This window comes from Oncorhynchus masou, chromosome 31 (genome assembly GCF_036934945.1).
Source record: "Oncorhynchus masou masou isolate Uvic2021 chromosome 31, UVic_Omas_1.1, whole genome shotgun sequence".
Lineage (NCBI taxonomy): Eukaryota > Metazoa > Chordata > Actinopteri > Salmoniformes > Salmonidae > Oncorhynchus > Oncorhynchus masou.
In genome coordinates, this window is record NC_088242.1 from 67,395,348 (window position 1) to 67,410,721 (window position 15,374).

Consider the following 15,374-nt stretch of genomic DNA (forward strand, 5'->3'; position numbering starts at 1 on the left):
CACTCCCACTCTCTATCCATCTCCTCTACTCTCTATCCCTCTCCTCTACTCTCTATCCCTCTCCTCTCCTCTACTCTCTCTCGAATAGTGCTGTTGTCTCCATAAGGAGTTAATGAATACATGCCCACTGGCATTACAAAGGCATAGACTTCCCCTTTCCCCTCCTCTCCCCTCTTTCACATGGCAAAAACTCACACGCATGTATATAATCAGAATACGGAATACAACAAATACCGGGCACTGATCTAGAACTCATGCCCCGCTGCTCTCATATCCAACCAGTCATAGCCCCAAAACTCTCTGTTTAGCAATGTAACCACTCAGGCAGTCAGCCAGAGAAGCTGCTGGAACTGGATTGGCTGTAACCCACAGGGCAGGAAGAGGAGTGAAGAAGCAGAGGACGAGGCTGAGCAGGGATAGGATGAGATGCCTATACTAACACACAGACAGTCGATAGGGGAGACAGGCGTCTACTAGAACACTCTGTCTCTATGTCTTCCTCCTTCTCTCTTCACCCCCTTCCACCCTCTGCCCTAAGGTCATACTGTGACAGTGTGATGTGGGTTAACGGGAGAAGTTGAGGGTGGGGGAGAAGGTCAAAGATGAGTCAGAACTTATTATACAGGGCTGGGTACTGGACGGCAGCAGTGTTGGAAAAAGTACTCAATTGTCATACAATTGTCAAAATGACTCACCCAGTAGTCACCCAGTGAAATACTATCTTAGTAAACAGTCTCATGTAAAAGTAAATGCATCAAATTCCTTATATTAAGGACAGACCGGGCCATACTCCAACATGACTTTTTATTATTTTATGTTTTTTACCTTTATTTAACCAGGCAGGTCAGTTAAGAACAAATTCTTATTTTCAATGACGACCTAGGAACAGTGGGTTAACTGCCTGTTCAGGGGCAGAACGACAGATTTGTACCTTGTCAGCTCAGGGATTTGAACTTGCAACCTTCAGGTTACAAGTCCAACACTCTAACCACTAGGCTACCCTGCCGCCCCATTTACAAATGCAACATTTGTATTTATTGATCCTGCCAAAATGTATGGTAGTAAAAAGCACATATTTTCGGAATATTTTAGGAATGTAGTGGAGTAAAAGTAGTCAAAAATATAAATATTAAAGTACAGAAGTTTGTGAGGGTCTTAGGGGCCAAGCTGGATTTCTATATCCTCCTGAGTCTTCTTTACCACCTGTGTGGATGGACTATTTCAGGTTGTCAGTGATATGCATGCTTTTGAACTTGAAGTTTTTCACCCTCTCCACTGCGCCCTAGTCGATGTGGATGGGGGCATGCTGTCTCTGCAGTCTCCAGAAGTCCACGATCAGCTCCTTAGTTTTGTTGACGATGAGGGAGAGATTATTTTCCCGACACCATTCCGCCAGGACCCTCACCTCCTCCCTGTAGGCTGTCTCATTGTTGGCAATCAGGCCTACCACTGTTGTGTCGTCAGTAAACTTGATGATTGAGTTGGAGATATGTGTGGCAGCGCAGTCATGGGTGAACAGGGAGTACATGAGGGGGTTGAGCACGGACCCTTGTGGGTCCCCTGTGTTGAGGATCAGAAGAAGTGAAGGTGTTTTGTCCTACCACCTGGGGGCAGCCCGTCAGGAAGTCCAGGACCCAGTTGCACAGAGCAGGGTTCAGACGAGAGCACGCACCCTTGTGGGGGCCCTGTGTTGAGGATCAGCGTAGCAGAGGTGTTCCCTATATTCACCACCTGGGGTCGGCCCGTCAGGAAGTCCAGGACCCAGGCAGGGGTTCAGATCCAGGGCTCGTGCTTAGTGATGAGCTTGGGGGGCACTATGGTGTTGAAGGCTGAGCTGTAGTCAATGAACAGCATTCTTATATAGGTATTCCTCTTGTTCTGATGGGATAGGGCAGTGTGGTTGTGTGACTATGTTGTTGGGTAAGGTGGAGGTGATATGATCCTTAACCCATAAGAGCCTAAGCCCTGTCTAAGCCGAAGGGTTTAAAAATTCAAGAATTTTAATAACATTCACGACATGGAACAACAAATAGTCCCCCCCAAAAAATTCTAAAGGAAGCTTGTTTGTCCTATCTCAGAGATTTTAGAAAAATAAGGAAATATTTAGTTATTATATATATATATTTTTGACATGTAATTAACCCGTTATTGTTGGCACTAAAGAGTCTTCATTTATACAGTACCAGTCAAAGGTTTTGCACATATCTACTCATTCATAGGTTTTTCATTATTTGGACTATTTTCTACATTGTAGAATAATAGTGAAGACATCAAAACAACGAAATAACACATATGGAATGAGCAGGTGTGTGCAAAACTTTGGACTGGTACTAATACAGATGAAGACTCATGTAGTAACAAAAACATTGTTAAACAAATCAAAATATATTTGAGATTCTTCAAAGCAGCCACCCTTTGCCTTGATGACGGCTTTGCACACTCTTGGCATTCTCTCAACCAGCGTCACGAGGTAGTCACCTGGAACGCATTTTAATTAACAGGTGTGCCTTTTTGTGGAATTTCTTTCCTTCTTAATGAATTTGAGCCAATCAGTTGTGTTGTGACAAGGTAGGGGGGTATAAAGAAGGGAGCCCTGTTTGGTAAAAGACCAAGTCCATATTATGGCAAGAACAGCTCAAATAAGCAAAGAGAAATGACAGTTCATCATGACTTTAAGACATGAAGGTCTGTCAATATAGAACATTTCAAGAACTTTAAAAGTTTCTTCAAGTGCAGTTGCAAAAACCATCAAGATCTATGATGAAACTGGTTTTCATGAGGACCGCCACAGGAAAGTAAGACCCAGAGTTACCTTTGCTGCAGAGGATAAGTTCATTAAAGTTACCAGCCTCAGACATTGCAGCCCAAATAAATGCTTCACAGCGTTCAAGTAAAATACAAATCTCAATATCAACTGTTCAGAGGAGACTGTGTGAATCAGGCCTTCATGGTCGAATTTCTACAAGGAAACCACTACTAAAGGACACCAATAAGAAGACACTTGCTTGAGCCAAGAAACCCAAGCAATGGACATTAGGCCAGTGGGAATCTGTCCTTTGGTTTGATGAGTCCAAATTTGACCGCAGTGTCTTTGTGAGAAGCAGAGTAGGTGAACGGATGATCTCCGAATGTGTAGTTCCCACCGTGAAGCATGGAGGAGGAGGTGTGATGGTGTGGGGGTGTTTTGCTGGTGACACTATCTGGTTTACTTAGCATTCAAGGTACACTTAACCACCATGGCTACCATAGCATACTTTAGCGATACAACATCCCATCTGGTTTGCGCTTAGTGGGACTATCATTTGTTTTTCAATAGGACAATGACCCAACACACCTCCAGGCTGTGTAAGGGCTATTTGGCCAAGAAGAAGAGTGATGGAGTGCTACATCAGATGACCTGGCCTCCACAATTGCCCAACCTCAACCCAATTGAGATGAGTTGGACCGCAGAGTGAAGGAATAGCAGGAAAAGCAACCAACAAGTGCTCAGCATATGTGGGAACTCCTTGAAGACTGTTGGAAAAGCATTCCAGGTGAAGCTGGTTGAGAGAATGCTAAGCGTGTGCAACACTGTCAACAAGTCAAAGGGTGGCTTCTTTGAAGAATCTAAAATATATTTAGATTTGTTTAACACTTGTTTGGTTACTACATGATTCCATATGTGTTATGTCATAGTTTTGATGTCTTTACTATTATTCAACAATGCAGAAAATAGTAAAAATAAAGAAAAACCCTTGAATGAGTAGGTGTCCAAACTTTTGACTGGTACTATATATATATATATATATATATATATATATATATATATATATATATATATATATACACACACACACTCTACATGATCAAAAGTATGTGCACACCTACTTGTTGAACATCTCATTCCAAAATCATGGGCATTAATATGGAGTAGGTCCCCCCTTTGCTGCTATAACAGCCTCCACTCTTCTGCGCAGGCTTTCCACTAGATGTTGGAACATGCTTCCATTCATCCATGAGCATTAGTGAGGTCGGGCTCTGATATTTGGCAATTAGGCCTGGCTCACAGTCAGTGTTTCAATGAATCCCAAAGTTGTTCGATGGGGTTGAGTTCAGGGCTTTGTGGCGGCCAGTGAAGTTCTTCCACACAGATCTCGAGAAACGATTTCTGTATGGACCTTGCTTTGTGTACAGGGGCATTGTCATGCTGGAACAGGAAAGGGCCTTCCCCAAACTGTTTCCACATATTTGGATGCACTGAATCGTCGAGAATGTCATGGTCTGCTGTAGCATTAATATTTCCCTTCACTGGAACTAAGGGGCCTAGTCCAAACCATGAAAAAGAGCCCCAGACCATTATTGTTCCTCCACTAAACTTTACAGTTTGCACTATGCATTGGGGCAGGTAGCGTGTTCTCCTGGCGTTTGCTAAAACAGATAGATTGAGCCATTGCATTATTCAGAGAGGTTCATTTGGGTTCATTAAGAAGTGGCTTTACAAAGAGATTGCGTTAAGAGGGATTTGGTTGGAAGGTGGTTCTGTTCAGACTTAAGATTGTGCATCTGTGGCTAGCAAGCAGAAACAGACAGCATAATACATACACACATTATTAAAATTCAGTTTTCTGTGAAAGCTAAGCAAATAACTGAAAAAGACAGGAAATTCAAATGTGCTCCTCAACATAAACTGTATTCTAAATAACACGTACTGTGGAATGTGTGTGTGTGTGTGTGTCCACGTAGTCCTGCTTCTCTCTAGGCAGGATGCAAGAGCTGTTCTGTCCTTGTTTGAAGGGCGCAAGCCGCTTCACCTCCATTAACACACCCACATGTACCCCTCACACACACCAGCCTCCACACCGCTTTACATCCTCAGTTTCTGTGTTTCTCTGTTAGCCAGATATTTTCTGCTTCCTCACTCTCCAGTTGTAAGCCAGTAACATGGCCAGCTGGCTGAATCACCTTGCTGACCTCCAGCTCACACAACAAGCCCAGCTAAACGGCACCTGCTTAAACACACTCGCCTCTGGCACACACCTGACCTCACGTAGCGCGCACACACACACACACACACACACACACACACACACACACACACACACACACACACACACACACACACACACACACACACACACACACACACACACACACACACACACACACACATACAGTCTGAGGAACATCACCAACACCCACCCAACGCTTACCCCAGGCCTAGATCACACTCATACCCCGTACCCACTACTGTAGGTCCCCTAAGAAGTTGGGATAGTACACTCAGTAGGATCCCTTACCAAAGGGGATAGTACACTCAGTAGGATCCCTTACCAAAGGGGATAGTACACTCAGTAGGATCCCTTACCAAAGGGGATGATACACTCAGTATTTCTAAGCAGAATAGATATGGTCATGTATACGTGGGTCCGTATGAACCCAAACCTCTCCTCTCGTTTCCTCTCTATCTGCTACAGACAGGCTCAAAAGAGACACACTGTAATGAGAACATGATACAATCACCCTTCATTTTCTCACTTTCTTTTTTTCTCACATGCTCATGTCTTTAACGTGTTTTAGACACAGTGGCCTCACTTAAGACTGGCCCATTTCTTTACAGAGGAGAGCATGAGAAAAGAGAGGGAGAAAAGAGAATGCGCTTATCCTTACAGAAAGAAACACACTGTACCTTTGGTCTTTAGAATTAACTTTAGAATCAGAATAATTGAGGTTGTAATAGGATAAAGTTAGAGACGGTCAGAGAGGGGAGGGGTAAGGAAAGGGACACGGGACAAAAGATAAAGTACAAAGAGAATGTACAAAAGGAAAGAACAAAAAGCAGGATCTGTATTATTTTAAACACGTACATGTACAGTTTTAGCCTATCTGGCTGTGTGTCTGGTAATCACTTACAGTTACTACGACAACAGATAGAACATGTGAACCCCAGGTATTTCTCTATCCGTCACTGCAAATTATTGTGTGAAAAGTAAAAACTTGGAAAAGTGTGGTTAGTAAGTTCAGGAGTTCAGGAGGAGAGAGGAGGAGAGAGGAGGAGAGAGGAGGAGAGAGGAGGAGAGGAGAGAGGAGGAGAGAGGAGGAGAGAGGAGGAGAGAGGAGGAGAGAGGAGGAGAGGAGGAGAGAGGAGGAGAGAGGAGGAGAGAGGAGGAGAGGAGGAGAGAGGAGGAGAGAGGAGGAGAGAGGAGGAGAGAGGAGGAGAGGAGGAGAGAGGAGGAGAGAGGAGGAGAGAGGAGGAGAGGAGGCAGATATGCAAAGAGAGGGAAGGGGAGAGAACGGGAAGAACAAGTAAAAAAATGACAATGAACAAAAGATCTCCAAAACAACTGTGGCGGCTTATGGTAGAGAAATTAACTTTAATTTATCTGGCAACAGCTCTGGTGGACATTCCTGCAGTCAGCATTCTTGAGACATCTGTGGTATTGTGTTGTGTGACAAAATTGCACATTTTAGAGTGGCCTTTTATTGTCCCCAGGACAAGGTGCACCTGTGATTATTGTGCATATGAAACATTTCTAGGATCTTTTATTTCAGCTCATGAAACAGGTGACCAACACTTTACATGTTGAATTTATATTTTTTTTTCCGTTTAAATAACAGATGAAGAAATGGAAAATAAAGTGCAGGAGATCAATAGAAGTTATGGGAGAAACAGAGGAGGGTTGAACACTGTGAGATGATAGTTATTTCACAGCTGAAAACAGAGTGAAAAATAAGTCTGCATTCAGCCAGTCAAGGTTGTCAGATCATTTGACTCTACACCAAGACTGACTGTCATTTCACAGAGAGAGCGAGTGAGAGGGAGAGAGAGAGCATTTGAGGAAAAGTAGAGAGAGAGAGTTCAGTCAGTCGGTCAGTCAGTCTAAACCCAGCAAGCCTTTTTATATTTGAACAGCCAGGGTGATGAGGTGCTTTGATCAATGCCGAGGCTCAGCCTGACAAAGATACTGCCACTACAGTAAGGTTTGTTAATAGAACACAACTGGGAGAGATCAGTTAAAAACCAACACAGTTCATTACCACTACCATAGGTAACGGAAGATAGGGCAACATTGAACCTATTATTTACAGTAGGCCTGTCGTTTACTTTTATAGATCTTGCAGTCCCAAAAATGAAAACACCACCAACCGTGTATGGTCAAGCTAGCTAATTCAAGCACTCCGGAGGTATTTGAAAGTATTTCGTGTAAATGTTTGACGCAGGTCTGGTTAAGAGCTGTACATATCCCACTTACCCTGGTAACGGCCATGACACATAGAGTAGGGCTGTTCCGCCTTGACCAAGGTTACTATCCCATCTATTCTACTGCAGAGAACTGGCAGGTCTGACACTAATACAGGGCAACAATCCATCCCCCAGCTCCTACTACCTATCTATGACTCTACACTCTACTACCCACACTGCTCCCTACCGTCCATCACTAACTTCTGCATTCCTATCACCACTGTTCCCTCCTTTCACCACACCCTCTGATGCTGCTGTAGGGCAGGTCACATCCAGCTGTCACTTCTTCAAATCCACATTCCTGTTGTCCCAAAAGCGCTTCATGGATGCTGTCAAGGAAAATGATACAAAAGCAATTCCACTTGGATTCCTTATGAATACCTGTCTTCATCTTCTCAGTGTGTATCTGAGTCCATCTCTCCTGTCTTTAAGCTGTCCGTCCATCTTTCCTTCGCTCTCTAGTCATGTGGCCAGTTATTTCCCTCTCTGTATTGCTCCCTCACATATACCTCTCCCTTTCTCTCTCCTCAAGTCTCTCAGTCTGAGTGTGTGTGACTGTGTGTGTGTGTGTCTAAAAATACCTTGGTTCTCTCTGAAGAGGCATTGAATAATTCAGTCAGATTCAGACAACAACTACTGTACAACATGTACATCTACCACATCATCAGTAGCACAATAGCCACTAAGTCACTGTAAAGCACACACACATACAAAGGGTTGTACTGGGGCTGGGGGGAGAGTATGATTAGTTAGGCGAGGCCTATCTCTGTCACTTAACCTGCTCTGCTGTTAGAGGACAAACCGGTGTGTGTTTGAGTGTGTGTGTGCGCATGTGTGTCAACTTGGCAGATGTGCCAAACACAATGTAGGCAATCTCAGTGGGTTTCCTGGTGCATGCAAACACACACATATTCAGCCAGCATGTGTTTGGCGTCTGTAGTGTGTGGAACCATGACAGTATGAATTGGAATTGGCTTTTGTCATCCAGTTTAGTCACCCAGTGTGTTGATGTGTGTGCTGATGTGTGTGTGTGTGTGTCACCCTATGTGCTCCTTGTCAAAAGTGATTTGTCTTTGCTCCACAGTGTGGCCTGATAGACTATATGGACAATGAATCAAAGCACTCTCTCTCTCTCTCTCCCCCTCTCTCTCTCTCCCTCTCAATTTCAATTCAATTCAATTCAAGGGGCTTTATTGGCATGGGTAACATGTGTTAACATTGCCAAAGCAAGTAAGGTAGATAATATATAAATTGAAATAAACAATAAAAATTAACAGTAGACATCACACATACAGAAGTTTCAAAACAATAAAGACATTACAAATGTCATAATATATATATATACAGCGTTTTTACAATGTACAAATGGTAAAGGACACAAGATAAAATAAATAAGCATAGATATGGGTTGTATTTACAATGGTGCATGTTCTTCACTGGTTGCCCTTTTCTCGTGGCAACAGGTCACAAATCTTGCTGCTCTGATGGCACACTGTGGAATTTCACCCAGTAGATATGGGAGTTTTTCAAAATTGGATTTGTTTTTGAATTCTTTGTGGATCTGTGTAATCTGAGGGAAATATGTCTCTCTAATATGGTCATACATTGGGCAGGAGGTTAGGAAGTGCAGCTCAGTTTCCACCTCATTTTGTGGGCAGTGAGCACATAGCCTGTCTTCTCTTGAGAGCCATGTCTGCCTACGGCGGCCTTTCTCAATAGCAAGGCTATGCTCGCTGAGTCTGTACATAGTCAAAGCTTTCCTTAATTTTGGGTCAGTCACAGTGGTCAGGTATTCTGCTGCTGTGTACTCTCTGTGTAGGGCCAAATAGCATTCTAGTTTGCTCTGTTTTTTTGTTAATTCTTTCCAATGTGTCAAGTAATTATCTTTTTGTTTTCTCATGATTTGGTTGGGTCTAATTGTGCTGCTGTCATGGGGCTCTGTAGGGTGTGTTTGTGAACAGAGCCCCAGGACCAGCTTGCTTAGGGGACTCATCTCCAGGTTCATCTCTCTGTAGGTGATGGCTTTGTTGTGGAAGGTTTGGGAATCGCTTCCTTTTAGGTGGTTATAGAATTTAACAGCTCTTTTCTGGATTTTGATAATTAGTGGGTATCGGCCTAATTCTGCTCTGCATGCCTTATTTGGTGTTCTACGTTGTACACGGAGGATATTTTTGCAGAATTCTGCGTGCAGAGTCTCAATTTGGTGTTTGTTCCATTTTGTGAAGTCTTGATTGGTGAGCGGACCCCAGACCTCACAACCATAAAGGGCAATGGGCTCTATGACTGATTCAAGTATTTTAAGCCAAATCCTAATTGGTATGTTGAAATTTATGTTCCTTTTGATGGCATAGAATGCCCTTCTTGCCTTGTCTCTCAGATCGTTCACAGCTTTGTGGAAGTTACCTGTGGCGCTGATGTTTAGGCCAAGGTATGTATAGTTTTTTTGTGTGCTCTAGGGCAACAGTGTCTAGATTGAATTTGTATTTGTGGTCCTGGTGACTGGACTTTTTTTGGAACACCATTATTTTGGTCTTACTGAGATTTACTGTCAGGGCCCAGGTCTGACAGAATCTGTGCATAAGATCTAGGTGCTGCTGTAGGCCCTTGGTTGGTGACAGAAACACCAGATCATCAGCAAACAGCAGACATTTGACTTCAGATTCTAGTAGGGTGAGGCCGGGTGCTGCAGACTTTTCTAGTGCCAGCGCCAGTTCGTTGATATATATGTTGAAGAGGGTGGGGCTTCAGCTGCATCCCTGTCTAACCCCACAACCCTGTGTGAAGAAATTTGTGTGTTTTTTGCCAATTTTAACCGCACACTTGTTGTTTGTGTACATGGATTTTATGATGTCGTATATTTTACCCCCAACACCACTTTCCATCAATTTGTATAGCAGACCCTCATGCCAAATTGAGTTGAAGGCTTTTTTGAACTCAACAAAAAGACTTTGCCTTTGTTTTGGTTTGTTTGGTTGTCAATTAGGGTGTGCAGGGTGAATACATGGTCTGTTGTACGGTAATTTGGTAAAAAGCCAATTTGACATTTGCTCAGTACATTGTTTTCATTGAGGAAGTGTACGAGTCTGCTGTTAATGATAATGCAGAGGATTTTCCCAAGGTTACTGTTGACGCATATTCCACGGTAGTTATTGGGGTCAAATTTGTCTCCATTTTTGTGGATTGGGGTGATCAGTCCTTGGTTCCAAATATTGGGGAAGATGCCAGAGCTAAGGATGATGTTAAAGAGTTTTAGTATAGCCAATTGGAATTTGTTGTCTGTATATTTGATCATTTCATTGAGGATACCATCAACACCACCTCTCTCTCTCTCCCTCTCTCTCTCCCTATCTCTCTCTCTCTCTCCCTCTCTCTCTCTCCCTCTCTCTGTAATACTTGTTTTAGCAGTATCCACAGTTTTTACAAAGTTAGGGTGGAAGAAGGCAGAGTAACTTTCCTGGGGTTTGGAAGGTGTGGTGTGCGCGATATTTCTCAGCCTAGCGCGGAGAAGATGCTGTGGATTCAGGTGTGTTCCTGAGAATGGAGTTAAGGTGGAGGAGGTTCTGCTCGTGGTCGGTGAACCGGTAGGAGGTGAATTTATACATTCTGCTTCTAGAATGAACAAAGCTGTGGTTGTGTTCATGAAAAGGGCTAATTTGGTTGGTAGGCTAATTGCTAGCGGAATATTTGTAAGGGATGTGTTGGTGTCAATTTCATCTCTCTCTACGCCTTCGACAAGAGTGGTAGTTGCAAATTTGCCTCCGTTTATTACGGATGACCAAATCAGGAAAGAGCTGAGTGATTTTGGTTTTCGTGTACTGTCAGCAGGCTTTCAGGCAGATGCCGTTAAGCACGTTGTTTCGTTCCGGAGGCAAGTGTTTATGTTTCCGAACAACAATGAGCAACAACTAAATGTGCATTTTAAAGTGAGGCACGGAGAGGGGCTCTATGCAGGTTTTGTCAGCACAGATAGTCTACGGTGTTTTGAGTGTGGGGATTTGGGGCATAAGAGCTTTGTGCGCCTACATAAAGCCCGTAGACAAGGTGAGGGTACAAGCGCCAGTGGGAGAAATCAAGGTCAAAGTGCAGGGGGTAAGGAGATGTAGACAGCAGAAGCTGGGCCTAGTCATGCCAGGGAAGGTGATGTAGATGAGGCTAGGCCTAGTCATGCCAGGGAAGGTGATGTAGATGAGGCTAGGCCCAGTCATGCTAGAGTTCGTGGGGTAGCTGAGACTGGGTCTAGTCAGGCTATGGATGGTGGTGTAGTGGAGACTGGGTCTAGTCAGGCTAGAGATGGTGGTGTAGCGGAGGCTGGGTATAGTCAGGCTATGGATGGTGGTGTAGCGGAGGCTGGGTCTAGTCAGGCTAGAGATGGTGGGTTAGCTGAGGCTGGGTCTAGTCAGGCTAGAGATGGTGGGTTAGCTGAGGTTGGGTCTAGTCAGGCTAGAGATGGTGGTGTAGCGGAGGCTGGGTATAGTCAGGCTATGGATGGTGATGTAGCGGAGGCTGGGTCTAGTCAGGCTAGAGATGGTGGGGTAGCTGAGGCTGGGTCTAGTCAGGCTATGAATGGTGGTGTAGCGGAGGCTGGGTCTAGTCAGGCTAGAGATGGTGGGGTAGCTGAGGCTGGGTCTAATCAGGCTTTGGATGGTGGTGTAGCGGAGGCTGGGTCTAGTCAGGCTAGAGATGGTTGTGTAGCGGAGGCTGGGTCTAGTCAGGCTAGAGATGGTGGGGTAGCTGAGGCTGGGTCTAATCTGCTGCTGGCGGATTAGGGTTGGACCGGCAGCTGTTCCTCATGAAGCTGGAGAGGCTGAGTACAGCAGGTCTCTCAGATTTTTACTCTGCAATGCTGAGGGCCTGGCAGCTGCTAAGGCCCATGCGAGAAGGAGGTGTGGAGCCTGGGCTGTGGGTGTGCGAGGAGCCTATCTTCCACAACCCAGCCATCCCTTTGAGATCGGTTCAGTCGGCCACCCTGCAGAGGCAACTGATGGCAGGGGGTTTACAAAGGCTGGGTGACCTGGGACTGCTGGGAGAGGAGGGGTGGAAAACCCCGGAAGTCTTGGCACAACAAACAGGAATAACGTCTCTTAGGCTGCTGGAGAGATTCCTGGAGGAGGTCCAGGAGGCACTGTCTGAGCCGGTAAGGGGGATGTTTGAGTGGCCAAAGGGAGAGGGGCCACCAATGTTTCCGCCACTGCAGGTGACGGCAGAGACTGGAGACTGGCAAGAGGGAATGGAGGACTTGTTAGATTTTAACACTCCGAGCCTGGGGGAGTATGGGGGGCGGGTGGGAGGTAAAGCCCTCTACAACCTCAGCGTTAAGGTGAGGAACATTAGGAGCCTAACATGAGTGAAGGCACATCAGTGGCAGGGGATGCGGGGAGAAAGGTATGGTGTGTTTTAGATGGAGGGGGCTCTATGAACCCCCAGCACCGAAGAGGTCAGGGGACCTCCAGTGGAGGGTTCTACATGGAGCCCTGGCCACTAACAGCTGGTTGGCACGGGGTGAACCGAGAATCAGGCAGGGGTGTCATTTCTGTAAAATCAAAGAAACTGTGATTCATATGTTTTCTGTGTGCACCAGGTTAATGCCTTTAATGTCTCTGTTGGAATGTCTGTGTGAGAGGTTGGGGGTGGTTTTTACTGTTGGGATGTTCATAATGGATACAGGTATTCGAGCAAGGAGAAAGCCAAATGTGTTTTGTTGAACTTTCTGTTTGCTCAGGCAAAGTTAGCTATTTGGCTAACAAGGAAGAACAGGGTCAAAGGTGGGGGGATAACAGACTCTTTACTATTGTTTAATGGGATGGTCTCTGCGCGCCTCAGGGTTGGTGAGTATGGTAAATGTATGCAGTACAGGATATATTTTTGTTTTTTCATTTTTTAAGAGGGGAGGTGAGTTTTTCATGAAATTAGATTGTTTAAGTAAAGAAAGACAAACAGTGTGTTGATGTGTGTGCGTTTCACCCTATGTGCTCCTTGTCAAACGTGATTTGTCTTTGCTCCACAGTGTGGCCTGATAGACTATATGGACAATGAATCGAAGTGCTCTCTCTCTCTCTCTCTCTCTCTCTCTCTCTCTCTCTCTCTCTCTCTCTCTCTTATGTGTGTAGATACTGTATGTCTTGGCTCTGCACACTTGACTGATTTCTGATGGAATAGAGACAGTGGCCATTACCCCCCCCCCCCCTTATGTACGTGCTCACACACGGGCACACACCCATATAGGAAACAAGCCAATCCCTTCAGGTGTCTGAAGGCTAAAGGTGGGGTGACCTCAACTGAATTCAATAATACTGACTCAGCTAAAACACTAATGCTAAAGACATGTCCTCCTGCTAGTGGTCCCTCCCTTCTCCTCCTCTCTCCTCTCTTCCTCTTCTCTCTCCTCTCTCTCTCTAATAAAATGGATTAGTTGCCTATGCTAATATCTCTGCTGACGCTGCTGGCTTTCAGGTAACACTGTTGCAGAGAGAGAGCGAAAGTGAGCGTGTGTGTGTGTGTGCGTGTGTGCATATAGAATTAGCATATTGCCTCCATGAGACACAGTCTGTATCTCACTTCTTCTTCTTGTCCCTCTCTTTGCACCTTCTCTCATCATGTCATCATTTCCTCCCAACAGGTAGGTCATTGCTGTTAGAGGCGTGCTAACCTGGACTGATTAACACGTTTGAATGACCTTGCTAACACAGCACTTCTTCGGCTGTCCCCATAGGAGAACCCTTTGTGGTTCCAGGTGGAACACTTTTGTCTTCTACGCAAAGCCCTCTTTTGAAAGGGTTCTACATGGAACCCAAAAAGGTTCTACATGGAACCAAAAGGGTTCCGCCCGGAAACAAAAAGGCACCTCTTTTTCTAAGAGTGTAGAGCTTCTGTTTGAATGTGATTATTACTGCCTCATCTCAGAGCTCTGGGATCAAATGCAGCCTGAGCAGGTTAGATCTGTGTATGTGTGTCTGCTAAAACTCCAAAATAAATCTGATGGAAGATACCTTGTGCCTCTCTATCTGCCCCTCACTTCTCTCAATGACCACAGCTCCCCCTGTCTCACTCGCTTTCCCTTTCTCTTTCAGCCATGACTTCCTTTTCACTCCTGCTGCAGAGGTCCTGTGATTAGCATTCCAGGAGAGTAGAGAGGGTGTGAGAAAGAGAGAGGGAGAAAAGGAGGGATAGATAGAGAGGGTGCGGATGAAGAAGAGACTCCCAAACTTTTTAATGGGCAGGCTAAAAATAGAGCAGTCTTTATCTGACTGGTGAGTCATTCAACTACTCAGCACTGGGGAGGGAGGGTGGGAGTGGAGGGGAGGGGAGGGAGGGGGAAAGAGATGAGAGTGAATACATACAAAACCATTAAGAAACCTCAAGCCTTGCTGCTAATGTTACATAGTCGCTAAAACTACCAGTAACACAACTTAGGTCGCTTTTACATATCCCCCTGGATCCTGGAGCGTTTGGTGCCTTGATCCGCGCTATAAAGCACATGTGAAATTCAAACTAATCCTGGCTGATACTAATCCTGGACCTGCGTGAGTAGCGGTTCCAAGATCCAGGACCAGAGTACCAGGTATAGTGACACGGCGGCGCGAGTCGCTTGGAACTTTTTTCCAAATGGAAACAAGTGAGCTCGCTAACGTCATATGGAATGTGCATCTTGCTAATCACACTCTGAAATGGTCATTTTCAGGTCTTGTGAAAGCAAAACATATTCTGTAGAATTCTCACAAAGGCTCCAGGAAACCGAACCAGGGTACCGAATTTCATATGTGAAAATGCCCTTAGTTTAAAAAAACTCTGATATCACCATAGCATCCACAGTCAGGCATGTGCATGGCATGCGCACCCCCAAATGCAAAAGCAAACAAATGCAAACACCAATACACTCACAGCCAGCAGCATTTCACCACTCATCACTCAATGTTGTGTTAATGAATTGAATCAATCAATATCCTTATCTTATCCTTCATCCCTCTGTCCTGAATCCCTCTGTCCTGAATCCCCCTCTGTACTCTTCCTCTTTCTCTCCTACCTGCAGTGACTTATAAAGTGTCATCTCCATTGTTGTCCCCTTGGCGTGTGTGTGAGAGAGAGAGACAGACAGAGATAGTCACAATAAATAACTGAGATATTTATTTCTCTCTCTCTCTCTCTCTCTCTCTCTGAC

General features: G+C 45.0%; 1 protein-coding gene across 1 annotated transcript in view; it reads right to left on the minus strand.

The window, feature by feature from the left end:
- The window catches only part of shank3a (SH3 and multiple ankyrin repeat domains 3a), a 304,109-nt gene that overhangs the window by 50,670 nt on the left and 238,065 nt on the right, over positions 1-15,374 (minus strand). The window lies entirely within an intron of this gene.